A 21,980-nucleotide genomic window follows, 5' to 3' on the forward strand; every position below is an offset into this window, starting at 1 on the left:
AGAAGCAGCTGCACTGTGATGCAGGCCTGACAAAGCCTCTATCTACCTCGTGGGGAGCTCTGCAGGTCTGCCTAGGATATTACCTCAGGACAGGTGATTCTCTGCAGCTGAGGCAGATCCTCACGGTGAGGGGAGCTCAAGCATACCTCATGAGTGCACTCCCCACAGCTGGGCCACAAGTCCACCTCTGAAAAGGGATTTGAGTAGGGCATTTCTCTACCACAGCTGGGAATCATGATTTGACGTTCTGCGTTCCACAGGAAAGCTAAGAGCAGGAACAGGAGAGAGCTAATAAAAGAGCCCTGAGGAAGCACAAACTGGCAGAGGATGGAGAGTCTGAAACGTAGAGTGAGGAGACAAGAAGTTTTGGAGCTTTTTTGAGGTAAGTTTTCAAGTTTTGTCAAAAATTTAAAGGTACATGGCAATTTAATATAAAGGTACATGGTATTTTAATCAATATTGAGAAATATTGATTTCTTTGGCAAATGATTTATTTATTTTGCAAATTTTGACTGCATTTTAAAATGCAAAAGGATGTTAGAGTGGAATACGGGTTGGAGTGAAAAAAGTTTTTTTCAAGTAAATTTTCAAGAAAATTGAGTATATTAAAATATTAGGGAAAAGATCCAGAGTAAAGGAATATGTTAAAGATACAGAGGAAAAGGAATTGATAATGAGAAAACTTCAAAGAGCCGCAAGCTAGATATGGAATAATTATTTTCGAGAATATTTAGGGACATTTTATCCAGTGTGACTGGATAGAAAAAGATAAAAATGACTGTGTGTCACGTAAGTTCATGGTGTTTGTGGCAATAGCTTAATGAAATATTTATTGTGTTAAAAAGTTGAAGTCATTTACTGAAAATGAGGAAGAAATTGAAGGTTAAATTTAAAGAACTTAGGGAAGCCCATCTCTGAGCTAGAGCTGTGAAGATTGAGAGAGAAGGCTCAGAAGGGAAATAACAAGATTTCTGGGCTGTATTGAAAGCCCATTTAAGGTTGGGCTTAAGGTTACAAATGTAAAACATCCGTCTACAGCTGTGTTGTCCAATACGGTAGCTGGCAGCCATATATGTCTATTAGATTTAAATTTAAATAAAATAATAATTCAGTTCCTTAGGTGCACTAATCACATATCTACTGCTTCAGAGTGACTAGTGTGTACTCTACTGGACAGCACAGATACAGGATATTTCCAACACTGGAAAAAATTCTGCTGATCAGTCTAGACTAGAGAGAGAGTTGGGTAAATTGTCTGCAATGGTGTTCAGCAGCCCAGGAGCAACAGCTGAGACTGAACACTTTTAAGTGGCTCCAGGCCTGCCATTATGCTTACCTGGGCAGAGCAGGAGACTGATGCTAAATCAAAAGAAAACAAAAATGTGTCTTATAAAGCCTAGACTGCATATAAAAAGATGAGAATTGGAAAGCATTGATGCATTAGCAACACTTAGAGATGCCAAGGACTTTGGAATTTGATGAGGCTGAATAACAGAGTGAAAAAACTAGAAAGATCATGCTCAGAGTGAGGAAACTTTAAGATTTCACACGTGGAATTGTTCTTGGTGAGGACAAAGCTCAGGGTATGCTGGAAGTGGAATAGATTTGTAGGTTCGTTGGGGTTCAGAGTCAAGAAAACATAGTAAAGGACAAAAACTAATTTGGATGCTGAGGTCACATAAGATTATGGGTTTGTAATATGTAGGAAAACAGACTGATAAATATAGATATGAAGAATAATAGGAGTAATATAGTCAAGTGACAAATGACCCTTAAAGAAATAGGCATGGAGAAACCTATTGCCTTGGAAACTAACTTTAGATTAGGTTTATGAACCAACCACATTGGTTATATTTTAGGCTATCATTGTCATATTATTATTATTTTCCCTACATATGAATGAGAAGGCAGCAAAGTAAACCAGAAAATCATGAGCTATAGAGATAAATAAACCTGGCTTCAAATCTCAGCTCTATATCATTTACCTGACATTTAATTTGTAGTAACATTATGTAACTTCATTAAATGTACTTTCTTCCTCTTTGCAGTGGAAATTGTAATACGTATCTTCAAGAGCATCATGTGGATTCAATAAAATGATGCACTGACTGGCCCATCTCCTACTTAGCCCTCTTCTTTTTCACACTGTGCTCCAGCCACACACTTGATTTCAATTCCTTGAATGCACTATATTCATTTTTAACATCACCTTTGCATTTCTGTATCAACTAGGGTTCCATCAGGGAAAGAGAAGCAGGGGGATAAATATATAAATATATATTTTATTGCAAAGAATTAGTTTACAGGACTGTGAGGGCTGGCTAAGCAAATCCAAAATCTGTAGGACAGGTCATCAGGGAGGTCAGGCTGGAAACTTGTGCATGTGCTGAAGCTGTAGTTCACAGGTGGAGTTTCTTCCTAGCAGAAAGAACTTCAGTTCTGCTCTGAAGTTCTTTCAACTACTTGGATCAGGCCCACCCAGAAAATTAAGGATATTCTCCTTAAAGTCAACTGATAGTAGATGTTAATCACAGGTACTAAATAACTTCACCGCAAGACTTAGATTAGTGATTGATCAAATAACTGGTGTTTGATTGAGTAGCCTAACCAAACCGGCACAAAAACTGACCATCACAACTCTTTAACCCAATGCCTGGAATACTTTGCCTCCTTCTTCATGTACCTAAAGACTGCAGACCTAGGTAGATCTTTTCTGACTGCCCTTTATAATATACTTGTCCACTTATTATAAATCTCAGCAACCATGTTTATTTCCTTTATATTTGTGACTGTCTTGTCTATTTGTTTTATTTATTTCCTGTCTCCTACACTTGCCTTAAGGATAGGGATTATGCCTCTCCAGTTCACTGCTATATCCCACACATCTCACACTGAACTTGGCACATAGTACATAGTAGAAGCCCAATGAATATTGAATAACTTAAAATGTCTGGAAAATAATAAGCATTCAGATAAGTTTCCAACTTTCTTCATGGGCCAGACTTCATTGTATGATTAATCAATAAGTTAATGGATTATTTTTCTTTTTCTGCTCTGTCTTAAACTATTTATAGGTTTCCTTACTCTTTACTCACTATCTACACACACATCCATAACATCCCTTGCCACCCAATATGTATATGAAGGCAGTTTATTTGAAAATTTAAACGATTTCATGTCATGTTATAAAATGTGATGCATTGTGTTTTAAAATTTTGATCATTTATAAATAGACAATCTATTCATTCCATAAATGTGAATAGGTTTTTGCAGTTTTTAATGTACAGTATATTTGTTCATTTTCCTTTCTTGCTTGCCTATCCCCATTAGCCTCTTCACTTTTTCTCTATCAATATCACCACTCTGTCTACTTCTGTTCACTCCTGGAATGTGGTTTTAATATATTTATCCATGTTTATATAATTATAAGCAAACACATATAGGATTACATCATATTAAATGCTGTCTTGTTTTCTCAATAAGACCTTATAGAATCAATCTATACTAGTTCTATACTATAGAACTAGTATAGTTCTAATTTAACCTTTTTCATAGCCACATGAGAATATATGGTACAGATGTACCATCATTTTTTTTTTTTTAGCATTTTCTCTATTTATAAGCATGCACTCTATCTCCATATCTTAGCCCTACAATCCATTCTTCAAAACACATCCTGGAAACTTTCATTACTTCTTTTTCGATGGGATATAACCAGGAGAATGACTGAGAGTAGCTTTCCAAACAAGCTATATAAATCACATTTCTGCCAACAATGACGTGTAAATTCTTGCCACAAAGAGATCATATAGCTTTTAAAATTTTTGTAGGTCTGATTGATGTAAATTTATCATTTTATTTTACTTTGAATATTTGGATTTGTGTAGCAGTTCTCTTCCTACCATTTAATATTTAAATGTCCAGTTGTAAACATAGGTAAGTCTAAATGTTTTTCACTGAAAAGATGCTTTTAAGACCATAGTTCTTAATTTATCTTTAAGGATTATGCATGTCCTTTTGGTTATTGGTGTGTCTCATCTAAGACTGTGGTGATTGAATTTGTCACATCCCTTAAAGAGTACTCTGAGCCCACATTTGGCATGTGTGCTAGGAAAGCTGGGTGATTACATAATTTTTTAAACTTTTTTTCTGAAGACATAAAAAGTAAAGTTTACTTGAAAATTAGACTGCTTTATGTTATGTCATATTATGAAACATACTATATTATGTTTAAAACTTGAGTCATTTTGAAGTCAACAATGCTTCTAAGCAAAACAATAAATATCACATTTATTCATAAAATAGAAATATTTCAAAGATTGATAGAAGCCAAATTTTTTTTTTAGGTGACAGAATATAACTGAAGTTTTCTGCTTATTTCTACTTCCTTTGGCAGAAGTATATATGTACTAAAATTGATCTTTTTAGTATTAGTAAATGTATATATTGTAGAAATAAGAAATTACAGGAGCACTTGTTTGCTTTAAAAATACATATGTGTGCTGAAAAAATTTTAAACAAAGGTCTAAGCATATTTCTCAGTTCTGAATATAACAATGCATCAATTTCATTAGGAGATATGAGACTTATAGCTATGCTTGAGTATTCATTTGTAACACTAAATGCTTTTCTTTTTTGACTAAATTATCAGAAGCTGTAACTAGGACACACAGCTATGTTGTAAGGTTACATCCAAGAACACATTTTTGTTGTTAAATAAGATAATTGTGTCTTCTCTTCATTTAAAATGTAAGACATATGCAAAATGTAAATATAAATTCATATTGTATACTTTAAAAACAGTTATTACACTGAATTCTGGAAAACTTTTTCTCAATTTACGTCTCATTTCACTTATGAATTTCACAAATATTTCAGACACTTGTCTCTTGTTGACAATAGCTATAGTTGAATTTCTAATTGTGTTTAGAAAATGGCCCAAAATAGTCATACAACATGTCTGAGCTTCTATATTTTACCAATTGGAATCAGCCAGTAGGGCACTGAAGATAACACAGTGGTGGTAGAAATGAATATGAGATTTGGGGATAAAAATAAGGGTAATAGAAAAATTAGTTTGGAGGTTTGGCCCTCTCTGGGCTTGAGTTCCCACAGCTATAATATGACATGATGACTAAAGCCACACAAGAGTGCCACATAAAAATGCTAGGAAGTCTCCTGTTTCTGAAAGTCATATGTCATGTGTTATCTTTTGTGGCAAAAATCATTTGCTCATCACTATTATGGGGTAATAACTGTGGAATAATTTTGTTTGCTTCAGATATTTATTAAATGTAACTAGAAAAATTTTTAACAAACTCACTGATATTAGGGGTTTTGGGTGTTTTTTTCCTTAAAAAAGATCAATAGACTGTATATATATATATATATCTATATCTATATCTATATATATATATATATATCTATATCTATATATACACACATAGAGATTGTCAAGTGAAGTAAATTTGGTATAATAATTATTTTGCTAGTTTTCATGAAATAAAATGATTAAGGTTTGACCCCTAGCCTCAATGAAGTAGAGTTTGATAAAGACTATACAAAAGATTAGTAAGGCCATACAAAAGGAAAACAAGAAGTGAGGTTAAAAGAAAAAAGTCAATGCGGGACTTGTTCTTCACATCAGAAGACAAAATGTAAACCAGTTTTCTTAATATATATTTTCTATAATTCTAAAAGTCTACTTTTTTTTTTTTTCTTTTCGTGTAGCATATCCTCCTAGCAAATACCTATAGTATATTTTATGCAGGCAGCCTTACTTAAATGCTTATAGCAACAGCACACATTCTGTCTTCTTTTTTTTTTTTTTTTTTTTTTTTTTTTTTTTTTTTTTTTTTTTTTTAAAAGTCTTTATTGAATTTGTTACAATATTGCTTCTGTTTTATGTTTTAGTTTTTCGGCTGCAAGGCATGTGGGATCTTAGCTCCCCGACCAGGGATCGAACCCACACCCCCTGCACTGGGAGGCAGAGTCCTAACCACTGGACCGCCAGGGAAGTCCCCTGTCTTCTTTCTAGATTCTTTTTCTTTCTCATTAAGTAATTCTTTTTATAAATTTCACTACCTTAATCTTTATATTCTGAAACTTGTTAATGTGAAAAATCAATACCTCTCAATGTGTACCCATGAATAAATGCACCACATACACAGTCTTTCACTAAGAGAATTCAGGGTCTATGATAGAAGGGAATCTTTTAGATAGGTGTGTCTTTCAACCCATTTCATATCACATTTTCCTTTTCTGGCAAGTTTTAAACATAGAAAATTTGAAATATAACCATATAGGCATACATTATCTGCCATGTATATTGGTAGATTGTCAAAAAAATTTCTGTGTTTATCTGCTTCACAATTTCTGTGCTGGGTATGTAATGCACAAATTTGTATTGACTGTGTACACTGTTTTCTGTGAAGGTGAGTAAAGCAAGACATGTAATAAAGCATTTTTGGTGCTAAAATGCTACATCAGGCACCTTAATTTGCTGCAAATAAGACTAAATTAGAGTTTAAAATGAGAACATTGCCACCTTGTTCTCCTGGTAGCAATGCAGCATCCTAACAGCATGTAAGCCATCACAAGATTTAGAGCTCAACTCAATCAGTGGCAACAAAATTAGAAATAAATAGGGGAGGATCAATACAGAGTGTTGTCTGGAATAATGAAACAGCCCTTGGCTGGAAAAATCTATTTTATTCTTCCTTTAGCTAGGTGTTCTGGAAACATCTGACCTAGCTCAATAGAAACTAAGTCTACTTTGTTTTTGAAGACAAAGAAAAGTCAATAGTAAATACTGTATATTATATGTAAATATAAACATATATATGCATGTATACATATATCTTTTTTTAAGATGAACTGACAGAACAATAGGGAATTTAGGGAACACAGTTTTTATTATTAAAATTATATTATAGCTAATTCAAATTGATAAAATGGCTTTAAATATATCTATCATTTGATATGTTAACTGGTCTTATTTTTTCGTGAATATATTTTTTCAAGTTTAAGAGTTTATGATATTTGCAAGGCTACTTACATGAGGAGCTTCTAATGAATGTTAATGTCATGATATGTGATATATCATGAAAAAGGAAAAATAAGCAAGGTTGCTTATTATATTCTAAGATTTTTGAAGTGCTGGATCCAACTTGTGAACTAAGGAATTTTGTACTGACTGTTAGGAAGTACTGGTCCCTTCCCTCGTGTGATGGGGGCCAGGATACATTAGCAATGTGACTTGTCAGAATATTGGCTCTAGCTTCATCCCGAAAGGTCAGAATTAGTGCTTAGTGGAAGAACCAACCATTTCTATGGCATTATCAAGGGGTTAGGGTCCAGTCCTTTATGGTTGCATCTATATGATGGAGTCATCAAGTGACAGATGTCACCATATCAGCCTTCTTTCTTATTTGGTGAAAAACCAAATCTTCAAGCTGCATCGTACGGGGAGATCAGCTTGTTGCTTTGTGACCACCTAGAGGGGTGGGATAGGGAGGGTGGGAGGGAGATGCAAGAGGGAGGGGATATGGGGATATATGTATACGTATAGGTGATTCACTTTGTTATACAGCAGAAACTAACACAATATTGTAAAGCAATTATACTCCAATAAAGATGTTAAAACAAAACAAAACAAAACCTTCCCTTTGATAACAGAAGTGGGAGTGAAGTCTTAGTGTCCAAGCCTTTCAATTGACCAGACTGAGTTATCATAAGCCATGAACCTAAGCCAGTTTCTGTAATATTTTGAGGAAGAAAACCACTTTTCTAGCAGGCCAGTCAGAAGATGATCAGTCGTAAGAAGTTATCTTTCCTTTCAATATTTTTTTGTTTGAAAATGACTTATAACACAACTGGCTCTTGGATATTAACTAAAATGGGTGCTTATCTGAATTTTTACCTATAAATTAGAGTTATGAAGAGATGAGACTATTCCCTTAAACATGCCCAATGAAATCTTGAATTTACAGTGTATCTACCATAACCAAATATAAATTTTAAATTCTATGAGAATAAAAAGGTTTTAAGTGAAGATTTTTAAAAGTCACATGAAGAAAATCTTTCTAAGTAAAGACAAAAGCATCACCAGTTGATATAAATGTCTCTCAGCTTTTTAAGGAACATAAATATCAAATTTCTATTTCAAGAGGTTATTTCTTTTCTCATGGGAATTGATACTTTAGATAAATATTAGTTGTTGTAATCTTGTACTTTTGTTTTAATTCAGACATTATTTGCAATTGTAAACTTTTTATTAATCATCCAACAACTGTGTTGTCTATTAAAGTATAATATACACAAACACATGAATACAACCAAAACACCCCCAAAGTCAACCTCATTGCTTCAAACTATTTAACCATAAAATATATTTAGAGGGAAATTTTAGAACTCTTTTTCAAACTTTTTTGAAAAGTTTGATTTTATACTCTATATATAAAAGTGACCGAGATAAAAGAAATATAATTCCTTTTCTTAATTTTTAATAAAATATACTGATTATTCTGTAACACTTCATCTGTTTTTTCATTACTTTCTTACTGGATTTATATTTTAAAAATATAAAACCTCAGATACCTTCATTTAAATATCATTATAGTCAGAGTGACTTTACTGGAATGACAACTATTTCAATGCCAATTATTTTAAGTTGGCATTCATTTACAGTATGTGGTTTTTTTAAAAAAAGAGTTTTCATAGAAAAAAAACTGTAAAATGATTTTAAGGCTACAGTCTCATCTATCACTATTTCTAATTTATGCATACAAATTCAAATGAGCTTATATTTGTTAATCTACCAAAGCCAGATGTGTAATAAGTCATTTCAGAAAAGAAATACTTTGCCATTTTAACAGCTGGAAGTAATATAATCAACAAGTTCGAATCAATCCTCTCTATAGCCTGTGGTGTTTATGACAAAAGGAGAAAGACCATACCATCTAATTATCGCCTTAGGTCTTTGAATGGTGAAGAAATGTCACTGTTGTACCTCAGCTGTGGGTGATAATAGGAAACAGCTGCTTCATTTTCCGTCCCTTTGCGATGTTACCTGGGACATCATCCCTTTCTCAGCTGTTCAGAGTTAGGTCACTGTTTGTTATCAAAGTTCTTAAACAACCATTTGGAAGGAACTCATTTTAAGGAATAAAACAGCATTATCCAAAGTCTTTTATGGACATTCTGAAAATATGTAAAATAAAATTGTAAACTAGATTTTTTCATAGCCAGAATATTATAATCCGATGTACCTTTAAAGTCTCACTGAATTTGGTCCTAGAAGTCAGGAGAGGTTAAGCACTAAACAAAACTAAAGTGAGGGGAAAGAGTATTTTCTTGCTGGTACCTTTTTTTTTTTCTCCTTTTCTCTGTAGAATTCTTGTTTTTCTTTTTTGTTTTTTCATACAAGAAGGATTAGATATGTGTTTCTACCCTTGTTGCAGATTTTGGTGTGAATTTAGCAGCAGTCATGTTGACTCCATTTTTTTCCTTTTTTAATACACATCACTTTTCATCATACATTAATGCTGCCTGGTTTTGAATGTAATATAAATAAAATCACATTGCATGTACTGTTTTATTTCACATATTATGTTTGTGAGGGTTATTCCTTTTGGTACTTAGCAGTAGTTCCATATTTTTCATTTTTATGTAATATGCTTTTGCAATTTACCTCAATTTATTTACCTGTTCTGCTGATGAATATTTGGATTTTTCCTGTATTTTTGCAATTATAAATAAAGCTGCTATGAAGGTTTTAAGGCATGTATTTTGGTGGATATTTTCACTCATTTTTCTTGGGTATATACCTAGAAATGAAGTTACTTTGCTTAACTTGCGTAGATATTACCAAACAATTTACCAAAGTGTTTGCACTTATTATATTACAGTAACTTTCAAGTTTATTAATCCTATCTTGTGTTGTTTCCAGACTGCAAATTCCATCTAGTAAGTTTTTAATTTCAGATATTGTATTTTTTCAGTTCTTTAATGCACTTTCAATACTTTTTATAGACTGAAATTCTCTTGAAAATCTCTACCTCTTAAAATTTTGTCTTTTTCAGTCTTTTCTTGAACATATTATCAATATTTTAAAGTATGTTTGATAACTCTAATATATGAATCCCCTAAGGATCTGTTTCCATAGTCTATTTTTTTAATTGTTTTTCAGTTATCTGGTCATATATTGATTCAAGCCTCTGAATTTTGAATAGTAGCCTAGCTATTGTGGGTAAAAACATTTTAGAAGAGCTGGCTGATACTATTTTTAATACAAGATTAATTTCTCTTCTGCCAGGTAAATAGTGGATCACTCTGATACTATCTCGGCTTGGTTTTAGAGTGTCATAGGCTCATGAGGCCACCATTGATAATCTGAATTAAAAAGACGAAGTTGAAATTATTGCTTACTATATTAGAGGAGAATTTTGCTTGTTAGGCACATTCTTTCCAAATACAGCTGAGAGCAGCATTTATGGATTGGTAGCCTTTCAGAAGCGTGAGTAGGCCAATGTCAAATGTGTGTGATTACTCAGAAGCAGGCTATTTATTAGTTACCAAGCAAATGTATATTTACTGGAATCATCTGTTCTTTTTATTTATTTATTTTTGGCTGAGTTGAGTCTTCATTGCTGCACGCAGGCTTTCTCTAGTTGTGGTGAGCAGGGGCTACTCTTTGTTGCAGTGTGCAGGCTTCTCATTGCGGTGGCTTCTCTTGTGGAGCACGGGCTCTGGGCACACGGGCTTCAGTAGTTGTGGCTTGTGGGCTCTAGAGTGCAGGCTCAGTACTTGTGGTGCACAGGCTTAGTTGCGCCATGGCACATGGGATCTTCCAGTGAAGTGTGTTCACTGAGTTGCCAATTATGGATTAAAAAACAGGTTCTGATGACTACTTATAAACACAACTACAGAATAATCAGTCTTTGCTTAAGTGTGTGAAAACATTTTCTTCCTCAGTGCTTTGCTGAATTTGGTTTATTTTTAGTTTTCCTCTTATAAGGTGAAGTTCTAACTCCTAGAGTGTGACTCTTATTTCTTAGGCATGGTCCTTCTCCTTCCAAAGTGGCTTTGGCTACCCAGAGCTCCAATATCTGTCTCTGTAGACCTGTAACACTGCTACATTCAGCTTATACTCTATTTCTGTGCAAAATTATTTTTAAAAAAATACCCTCAGGGAAAAACATAAGCATCTATAGCTTATTTCAAATTCTTCACTTTTCTCAATGATTGTAGATGCTCAAATTCTTCTATTGAAGAAATTTTTCAAAATATTTTACATATTTTGTCTACATTTATGGTTATTTTCAACAGAAAATTCAGTCCAATACAAGCTAATCTGTCCTATAAAACTGGAAGTGTTTGGAAAGAAAATTATTTTCAAAAATTATTCCAGGAGCTTGGTTCAAGACCTATGGGATGCAGCAAAAGCAGTTCTAAGAGGGAAGTTTATAGCTATAGAAGCCTACCTCAAGAAACAAGAAAAATCTCAAATAACCAATCTAACCTTACACCTAAAGGAACTAGAGAAAGAAGAACAAACAAAACCCAAAGTTAGCAGAAGGAAAGAAATCATAAAGATCAGAGCAGAATTACGTGAAATAGAAACAAAGAAAACAATAGCAAAGACAATAAAGCTAAAAGCTGGTTCTTTGAGAAGATAAACAAAATTGATAAACCATTAGCCAGACTCATCAAGAAAAAGAGGGAGAGGACTCAAATCAATAAACTTAGAAATGAAAAAGGAGAAGTTACAACAGACACTGCAGAAATACAAAGCATCCTAAGAGACTACTACAGGCAACTCTATGCCAATAAAATGGACAACCTGGAAGAAATGGACAAATTCTTAGAAAGGTACAACCTTCAAAGATTGAACCAGGAAGAAACAGAAAACATGAACAGACCAATGACAAGTAATGATATTGAGACTGTGATTAAAAATCTTCCAGCAAACAAAAGTCCAGGACCAGATGGCTTCACAGGTGAATTCTATCAAACATTTAGAGAAGAGCTAACACCCATCCTTCTCAAACTCTTCCAAAAAATTGCAGAGGAAGGAACACTCCCAAACTCATTCTATGAGGCCACCATCAACCTGATACCAAAACCAGACAAAGATACTACAAAAAAAGAAAATGACAGACCAATATCACTGATGAATATAGATGCAAAAATCCTCAACAAAATACTAGCAAACAGAATCCAGCAACACATTAAAAGGATCATACACCATGATCAAGTGGGATTTATCCCAGGGATGCAAGGATTCTTCAATATACGCAAATCAATCAATGTGATACACCATATTAACAAATTGAAGAATGAAAACCATATGATCATCTCAGTAGATTCAGGGAAGGCTTTTGACAAAATTCAACACCAATTTATGATAAAAACTCTCCAGAAAGTTGGCATAGAGGGAACCTACTTCAACATAATAAAAGCCATATATGACAAACCGACAGCAATCATTCTCAATGGTGAAAAACTGAAAGCATTTCCTCTAAGATCAGGGACAAGACAAGGATGTCCATTCTCACCACTGTTATTCAACATAGATTTGGAAGTCCTAGCCATGGCAATCAGAGAAGAAAAAGAAATACAAGGAATACAAATTGGAGAAGAAGAAGTAAAACTGTCACTGTTTGCAGATGACATGATATACATAGAGAATCCTAAAGATGCCACCAGAAAACTACTAGAGCTAATCAATGAATTTGCTAAAGTTGCTGGATACAGAATTAATGCACAGAAATCTCTGGCATTCCTATGCACTAATGATGAAAAATCTGAAACAGAAATTAAGGAAACACTCCCATTTACTATTGCAACAAAAAGAATACAATACCTAGGAATAAACCTACGTAGAGAGACAAAAGAGCTGTATGTAGAAAACTGTAAGACACTGTTGAAAGAAATTAAAGATGATACCAACAGATGGAGAGATATACCATGTTCTTAGATTGGAAGAATCAATATTGTGAAAATGACTATACTACCCAAAGCAATCTACAGATTCAGTGCGATCCCTACCAAATTACCAGTGGCATGTTTTACAGAACTAGAACAAAAAATCTTAAAATTTGTATGGAGACAGAAAAGACCCCGAATAGCCAAAGCAGTCTTGAGGGAAAAAACGGAGCTGGAGGAATCAGAATTCCTGACTTCAGACTATACTACAAAGGTACAGTAATCAAGACAGTATGGTACTGGCACAAAACAGAAATATAGATCAATGGAACAAGATAGAAAGCCCAGAGATAAACCCAAGCAACTATTGTCAACTAATCTATGACAAAGGAGGCAAGGATATACAATGGAGAAAAGACACTCTCTTCAATAAGTGGTGCTGGGAAAACTGGACAGCTACATATAAAAGAATAAAATTAGAACACTCCCTAACACCATACACAAAAATAAACTCAAAATGGATTAGAGACCTAAATGTAAGATGGGACACTATAAAACTCTTAGAGGAAAACATAGGAAGAACACTCTTTGACATAAATCACAGCAAGATCTGTTTTGATCCACCTCCTAGAGTAATGGAAATAAAAACAAAAATAAACAAATGGGACGTAATGAAACTTAAAAGCTTTTGCACAGCAAAGGAAACCATAAACAAGACGAAAAGACAACCCTCATAATGGGAGAAAATATTTGCAAATGAATCAACGGACAAAGGATTAATCTCCAAAATATATAAACAGCTCATGCAGCCCAATATTAAAAACACAAACAACCCAAACCAAAAATGGGCCGAAGACCTAAATAGACATTTCTCCAAAGAAGACATACAGATGGCAAGAAGCACATGAAAAGCTGCTCAACATCACTAATTATTAGAGAAATGCAAATCAATACAATGAGGTATCATCTCACACCAGTTAGAATGGGCATCGTCAGAAAATCTACAAACAACAAATGCTGTAGAGGGTGTGGAGAAAAGGGAACCCTCTTGCACTGTTGGTGGGAATATAAATTGATACAGCCACTATGGAGAACAGTATGCAGGTTCTTTAAAAAACTAAAAATAGAATTACCATATGATCCAGCAATCCCACTACTGGGCATATACCCAGAGAAAACCATAATTCAAAAAGACACATGCACCCCAATGTTCATTGCATCACTGTTTACAATAGCCAGGTCATGGAAGCAACCTAAATGCCCATCGACGGATGAATGGATAAAGAAGATGTGGTGCATATATACAATGGAATATTACCCAGCCATAAAAAGGAACGTAATTGGGTCATTTGTAGAGACATGGATGGATCTAGAGACTGTCATACAGAGTGAAGTAAGTCAGAAAAAGAAAAACAAATATCGTATATTAATACATATATGTGGCACCTAGAAAAATGGTACAGATGAACCAGTTTGCAGGGCAGAAATTGAGACACAGTTGTAGAGAACAAACATATGGACACCAAGGGGGGAAAGTGGTGTGTGGGGGGGTTGGGATGAATTGGGAGATTGGGATTGACATGTATACACTGATGTGTATAAAATGGATGACTAATAAGAACATGCTGTATAGAAAAAAATAAAATTTAAAAGTTAAAAAAAAAATTAACTCAAGTTGTAGAATGTATTCATATTATAAAGCAGCATGATTTCTCTAGAATTAACAGTTTGACTATGACACACAAAACCAGCATCTACACATGGATGCCCAAACTACTGGAGATACAAAGCCTAGAACAACCAAGTAAGTGACGGCTGAAAAAAGTTATATTTCTCAAAGTAACAATTGTGTTTGATTGCATTATTGGCCCTAATTAAGGAGTTTCCCTGTATTTATGTCCTTTCTTATATAATTTTATATCATGTTTTCACTCTGACTTTGGGTTCAGCCGTATAACTTGCTTTGCCCAGTGAGACAGTAGCAAATTTGATACATGTAGAGTCTTGAAAAAATACTTATTTTCGTTTTCTCTCCTAAAACTCTGCCAGTTTCATGAAAACAACCAGGCTAGACTGAAGTGGGAACAGGAAGAACACGGGGAAATAGTGCAGTTGAAGATCTCCTAAGGTAGCCAGCCTCTAGCTAATCCACTAGCTCTCCTCAAACACATAAGCCTAGACAAGATAAACTGAGCCTCACCCAAATCAGTAGAATAATCTAAATCATGAGAAACGATAAACAATTGCTGTTTTAAGCCATTATGTATGTGAGTAAACTGTTACTCAGAAATAGCTAACAGGTATACCAAGGGGGAAATGTTCTTAACATTTTCTGTACAAGATACAGGAGTATGTTTTATAAACTTTAATGCTTACATACACCAAAAAGGCCTTTTTATATGCTGTTCCTCCTCCCAAAATATCTCTTGTCTAATTTCTGCCTGACTTGCTTTTTCACTTTCTCTGGTCTCTCCTGAAGGATCAGAGACTTTTCTGACAAGTCTATATAAAATAGCACACACCCTAATACTCACTGTAGTTCCTATTTCCTTTACCTGCTCTTTTTTCCTTATTATTTAACAATATTCCTTTCAAACATCTGTCTCTCTGTCTCTCTCTTTCTCTCTCTCTGTCTCTCTCTCATACACACACAAATGCACGTATGATTTTTTTAAATATCTTTCCTCACTAAAATTAAGCTGCATAATGCAAACACTAGAATGATTTTTTTTTTCCTAGTGGATTACAGTAACTTTAAGTGCTGGAAAAGTCTGAAATGTAGTGGTTCATTGATATATAATTGTTGAATTAATGTTGATAGATAATATTTAGTTAATAGACAATGTATATAGTGAACATCTCATCTTAAAAACTAAAATAGTTCAAACCAAATATAAGATGGGACCATTAGAGTTACTTGAAATATATCTAACAATCATAATAATAAAACTAAATATATGTGGGCTTAACAGCAGAATGAATGCATTAGAAATAATGAGCTATGGTGCTTTGTGACCACCTAGAGGGGTGGGATAGGGAGGGTGGGAGGGAGATGCAAAAGGGAGGAGATATGGGGATATATGTATATGTATAGCTGATTTACTTTGTTATACAGCAGAACCTAACACACCATTGTAAAGCAATTATACTCCAATAAAGATGTTAAAAAAAAAAACAAAAGAAATAATGAGCTAGAAGACCAAATTGAGGAGTTCTTTTTTTTTTCTGAAAAAGTAGTAAAATGGAGGACAAAGAGATGGAAAAATATGAAGGAGACATTAAAAATAGAAGATACAAATATAAGCTACAACAATGACAACAATGAGGAAAAAATAGCCAGTTATCAAAGAAACAACAAAAAATTATTTTCCAGAGGTGAAGAAAATATGTTTCATATGAAAAGTACCATCCAAGTGTTGAATAGAAAGAATACAAAGACCTAGGTACACAACTGTAAACATTTCTTAAAGACAAAAATCAAACTATGCTAAAAACAAGCAAATACATGCATATGTACATATTATATGAAGAACAAGGTAAAAGAATAAAGATATCCATGGCCAACTCATACAGATGCCCATAAAAAGCAATGATGAAATGGTCACTCATTCATCAGGTGCTTGAAATATATCTATGAAGAAAACAGAAAAAAATGTTCCTACCTGCCCTCTACTATCAGTCATTTTTGAACCTAAGTGCCAATGGCTAAACGAGCATTCAAGTGGCAGGGCAAAATAAATATCTTTATCATTCAGAGATTCAAGAGATTTATCAACCACAGACTAAGTTTAAAGAGTTATTAGAATATATATTCAGATGAATAAAAATGTAAACCCCCCAAAAAATAAAAGAATGAGAATTTAATGATCTTCTCAGATCAACATTGAATCTTATGTTTTTCTTACGAATAAAAAAATTAGCTAGCTATTACTATTGGGCAAATGACAGCAAACCTTGTCTCCTGTTGCAAAGGAAATATAAATATGGCAATAAGTAATACAAACATATAATGCTTACCAAATTTATTGAGTGCTCTATCTCAAATATATGTGTTCTCTATCCATAAGAAAGTACTATGGACCAAACTCACTTACGAAAATTTATGTAAGGCCTGAAATAAAATATCACACCACAGCCAACATCTTAAAAAAATATTTTAAAATATGGTTTATTTCAGGAGTTACAATAATCCATTATATATATTGGTAAATTCTTTAATATATCTACCACCTTAATTTACATTATGGCACAACAAATTATCACAAGCTTAGCATCTTAAAACAATGTACATTTATTATCTCACAGTTTTCATGTCTCAGAAGTTCAGGCACGGGTTAATTGGTTCCTCTGTTCAGGGTCTCTCATAGCTGCAATCGAAATGTCTCATGTGACTTCCAGGGTTCTCTCCCAAGATTACACCAAGATCACATGGTTGTTGGCATTATTTACTTCCTTGCAGGGGTAAACTGAGGGTTTTAGTTCCGAGAGGCCACCTCTCTCAATTAGCAATTTGTAACTAGGCTGTTAGCTTCTTCATGGCCAGAAAGAGAACATCTCTGTTGCTTTTAGTTTCTTCTTCTGTTTCTGATCTCTAGACATTCTTTGAAATGACTAACATGATTAGATCAGGCCTACCCAGGATAATCTCCCTTTTAATTAACTTAAACTGATTAGGATCTTGTATCACATCTGCAAAATCCCTTTTGAAAATTTCATATAATGGAATACAATCATAGAGTAATAGTCTATCACCTTTGCCATATTCTGTTGGTTACAGGTCCCACATATACTCAAGTTGAAGGCGTTGAACAGGGCATAGACCACTGTGGGTCATAGACTTCTTTCTATAATATATAATAATGGAAATATGTTAAATATTCATTAACATCTCCATTGAGCCTTTCATTTATGCATTATTATATATTAATAGACATAAAATAGAATATGATCATCTCTGTAGACTTAAAAGTTATTTGACCAAATTTTACTTCCATTTTTTTTAAAGACAGTAATTTTGGATCAATGGTTATGCATTTAACATATTGGAATTAATATATATCTCAGTACTGAAGCCAGACACTTAATAGAGAAATGCTAGGAGTTTTTCTATTTAGTCAGAAAAAAGAAAGGGTATGTTTTTTCTTTTCTCCATGGTCTTTCTGCAGGTCTTGTATCAACTTTTCTTCCAGAACATATTCTTAATTGTGTTTGTATAGTAAACAGCTTTGGAATACAGACATAATGTCTCCTTGCAGAGCTGGGGTCAAATTTGTTTACTAACCAGGAGAATAAAGATAATATGTCTTCCTCTGAGACAAAAGGTTGAATAGTTTTGTTTATTTCCTCCTTATGTGGTTGGGGATATGCTAAGTTGGAAATTCATCAGTCATGACACAAACCCACTGTGTGCACAGCATCCACCTAGCCTGCTCCATATCACCCCTGTAGAACTTGGAGAGCATGGAGAACAAATAGATATGTGAAACTTATGCTGCCTGCTTTGTTGTGAGTAGTAAGATCCTTTGTGTCTGACCCAGGAGTCGCATGCCTTCTGTCAGCATCCCTGGAAATGTGGCAGTGTAATTTGTTAGCTTGCAAGTAGGGTAAAATATCAGACCTTTATGATATATGGTTTTGGCGATATTAACTATTGCAATGAGGTGAGACAACAAAGAACCTGATTAGAATTGGAAAGGAAAACGGCATTATTTCTATCTGCCCATAACCTGAGTGGATCAGAAAAGATCTTGCTGTGATTTATGTCTAAGTGTGTCCTTCCTATGTTTTCCTCTAAGAGTTTTATAGTGTCCAGTCTTACATTTAGGTCTCTAATCCATTTTGAGTTTATTTTTGTGTATGGTGTTAGGGAGTGTTCTAATTTCATTCTTTTACATGTAGCTCTCCATTTTTCCCAGCACCACTTATTGAAGAGGCTGTCTTTTCTCCATTGTATATTCTTACCTCCTTTATCAAAGATAAGATGACCATATGTGCGTGGGTTTATCTCTGGGCTTTCTATCCTGTTCCATTGATCTATATTTCTGTTTTTGTGCCAGTACCATACTGTCTTGATTACTGTAGCTTTGTAGTATAGTCTGAAGTCAGGGAGCCTGATTCCTCCAGCTCCGTTTTTCTTTCTCAAGATTGCTTTGGCTATTCGGGGTCTTTTGTGTTTCCATACAAATTGTGAGATTTTTTTGTTCTAGTTCTGGAAAAATGCCAGTGGTAGTTTTATAGGGATTGCATTGAATCTGGAGATTGCTTTGGGTAGTATAGTCATTTTCACAATGTTGATTCTTCCAATCCAGGAACATGGTATATCTCTCCATCTATTTGTATTATCTTTAATTTCTTTTATCAGTGTCTTATAGTTTTCTGCATACAGGTCTTTTGTCTCCTTAGGTAGGTTTATTCCTAGATATTTTATTCCTTTTGTTGCAGTGGTAAATGCGAGTGTTTTCTTAATATCACTTTCAGATTTTTCATCATTAGTGTATAGGAATGCAAGAGATTTCTGTGCATTAATTATATATCCTGCTACTTTACCAAATTCATTGATTAGCTCTAGTAGTTTTCTGGTAGTATGTTTAGAATTCTCTATGTATAGTATCATGTCATCTGCAAACAGTGACAGCTTTACTTCTTTTCCGATTTGGATTCCTTCTATTTCTTTTTCTTCTCTGATTTCTGTGGCTAAAACTTCCAAAACTGTGTTGAATAATAGTGGTGAGAGTGGGCAATCTTGTCTTGTTCCTGATCTTAGTGGAAATGGTTTCAGTTTTTCACCATTGAGAATGATGTTGGCTGTGGGTTTGTCATATATGGCCTTTATTATGTTGAGGTAAGTTCCCTCTATGCCTACTTTCTGGAGGGTTTTTATCATAAATGGGTGTTGAATTTTGTTGAAAGCTTTCTCTGCATCTATTGAGATGATCATATGGTTTTTCTCCAGCAATTTGTTAATATGGTGTATCACATTGATTGATTTGTGTATATTGAAGAATCCTTGCATTCCTGGGATAAACCCCACTTGATCATAGTGTATGATCCTTTTAATGTGCTGTTAGATTCTGCTTGCTAGGGTTTTGTTGAGGATTTTTGCAACTATGTTCATCAGTGATATTGGCCTGCAGTTTTCTTTCTTTGTGACGTCTTTGTCTGGTTTTGGTGTCAGGGTGATGGTGGCCTCATAGAATGAGTTTGGGAGTGCTCCTCCCTCTGCTATATTTTGGAATAGTTTGAGAAGGATAGGTGTTAGTTCTTCTCTAAATGTTTGATAGAATTCTCCTGTGAAGCCATCTGGTCCTGGACTTATGTTTGTTAGAAGATTTTTAATCACAGTTTCAATTTCAGTGCTTCTGATTGGTCTATTCATATTTTCTATTTCTTTCTGGTTCAGTCTCGGAAGGTTGTGCATTTCTATGAATTTGTCCATTTCTTCCCGGTTGTCCATTTTATTGGCATATATTTGCTTGTAGTATTCTCTGATGATCCTTTGTATTTCTGCAGTGTCTGTTGTTACTTCTCCTTTTTCATTTCTAATTCTATTGATTTGAGCCTTCTCCCTTTTTTTCTTGATGAGTCTGGCAAATGGTTTATCAATTTTGTTTCTTCTCAAAGAACCAGCTTTTAGTTTTATTGATCTTTGCTATCGTTTCCTTCCTTTCTTTTTCATTTATTTCTGATCTGATATTTATGATTTCTTTCCTTCTGCTAACTTTGGGGGTTTTTTGTTCTTCTTTCTCTAATTGCTTTAGGTGTAAGGTTAGGTTGTTTGAGATGTTTCTTGTTTATTAAGGTAGGATTGTATTGCTATAAACTTCCCTCTTACAACTGCTTTTGCTGCATCCCATAGGTTTGGGTTGTCATGTTTTCATCGTCATTTATTTCCAGGTATTTTTTGATTTCCTCTTTGATTTCTTCAATGTCTCTTGGTTATTAAGTAGTGTATTGTTTAGTCTCCATGTGTTTGTATTTTTTACAGAGATTTTTATGTAATTGATATCTAGTGTCATAGAGTTGTGGTCAGAAAAGATATTTGATATGATTTCAATTTTCTTAAATTTACCAAGGCTTGATTTGTGACCCAAGATATGATCTCTCCTAGAGAATGCTCTATGAGCTTTTGAGAAGAAAGTGTATTCTGTTGTTTTTGAATGGAATGCCCTATAAATATCAGTTAAGTCCGTCTTGTTTAATGTATCACTTAAAGCTTGTGTTTCCTTATTTATTTCCATTTTGGATGATCTGTCCATTGGTGAAAGTGGGGTGTTAAAGTCCCGTACTATGATTGTGTTACTGTCGATTTCCCCTTTTATGGCGGTTAGTATTTGCCTTATGTATTGAGGTGCTCCTATGTTGGCTGCATAAATATTTGCAATTGTTATATCTTCTTCTTGGATTGATCCCTTGATCATTATGTAGTTTCCTTGTTTGTCTCTTGTAATAGTCTTTGTTTTAAAGTCTATTTTGTCTGATATGAGAATTGCTACTCCAGCTTTCTTTTGATTTCCATTTGCATGGAATATCTTTTTCCATCCCCTAACTTTCAGTCCGTATGTGTCCCTAGGTCTGAAGTGGGTCTCTTGTAGACAGCATATATACGGGTCTTGCTTTTGTATCCATTCAGCCAGTCTGTGTCTTTTGGTAGGAGCATTTAATCCATTTATATTTAAGGTAATTATCGATATGTATGTTCCTATTACCATTTTCTTAATGGTTTTGGGTTTGTTATTGTAGGTCTTTTCCTTCTCTTGTGTTTCCTGCCTAGAGAAGTTCCCTTAGCATTTGTTGTAGAGCTGGTTTGGTGGTGCTGAATTCTCTTAGCTTTTGCTTGTCTGTAAAGCTCTTAATTTCTCCGTCAAATCTGAATGAGATCCTTGCTGGGTAGAGTAATCTTGGTTGTAGGTTTTTCTCCTTCATCACTTTAAATATGTGCTGCCACTCCCTTCTGGCTTGCAGAGTTTCTGCTGAAAGATCAGCTGTTAACCTTATGGGGATTCCCTTATGTGTTATTTGTTGTTTTTCCCTTGCTGCTTTTAATATTTGTGCTT

The 21,980-nt window shown here is 34.2% G+C and overlaps 1 long non-coding RNA gene across 1 annotated transcript in view; it reads left to right on the top strand.

Moving 5' to 3' along the window:
- Positions 1-268: 268 nt before the first annotated feature.
- Positions 269-21,980, top strand: part of LOC132372638 (uncharacterized) — a 180,021-nt gene continuing 158,309 nt past the window's right edge. The window contains exon 1 of the long non-coding RNA XR_009505217.1: positions 269-382. This is a non-coding gene — a long non-coding RNA (uncharacterized LOC132372638). The remainder of the gene's footprint in view (positions 383-21,980) is intronic.

The sequence above is a fragment of the Balaenoptera ricei genome, chromosome 10, assembly GCF_028023285.1.
Source record: "Balaenoptera ricei isolate mBalRic1 chromosome 10, mBalRic1.hap2, whole genome shotgun sequence".
NCBI classification, from domain to species: Eukaryota; Metazoa; Chordata; class Mammalia; order Artiodactyla; family Balaenopteridae; genus Balaenoptera; species Balaenoptera ricei.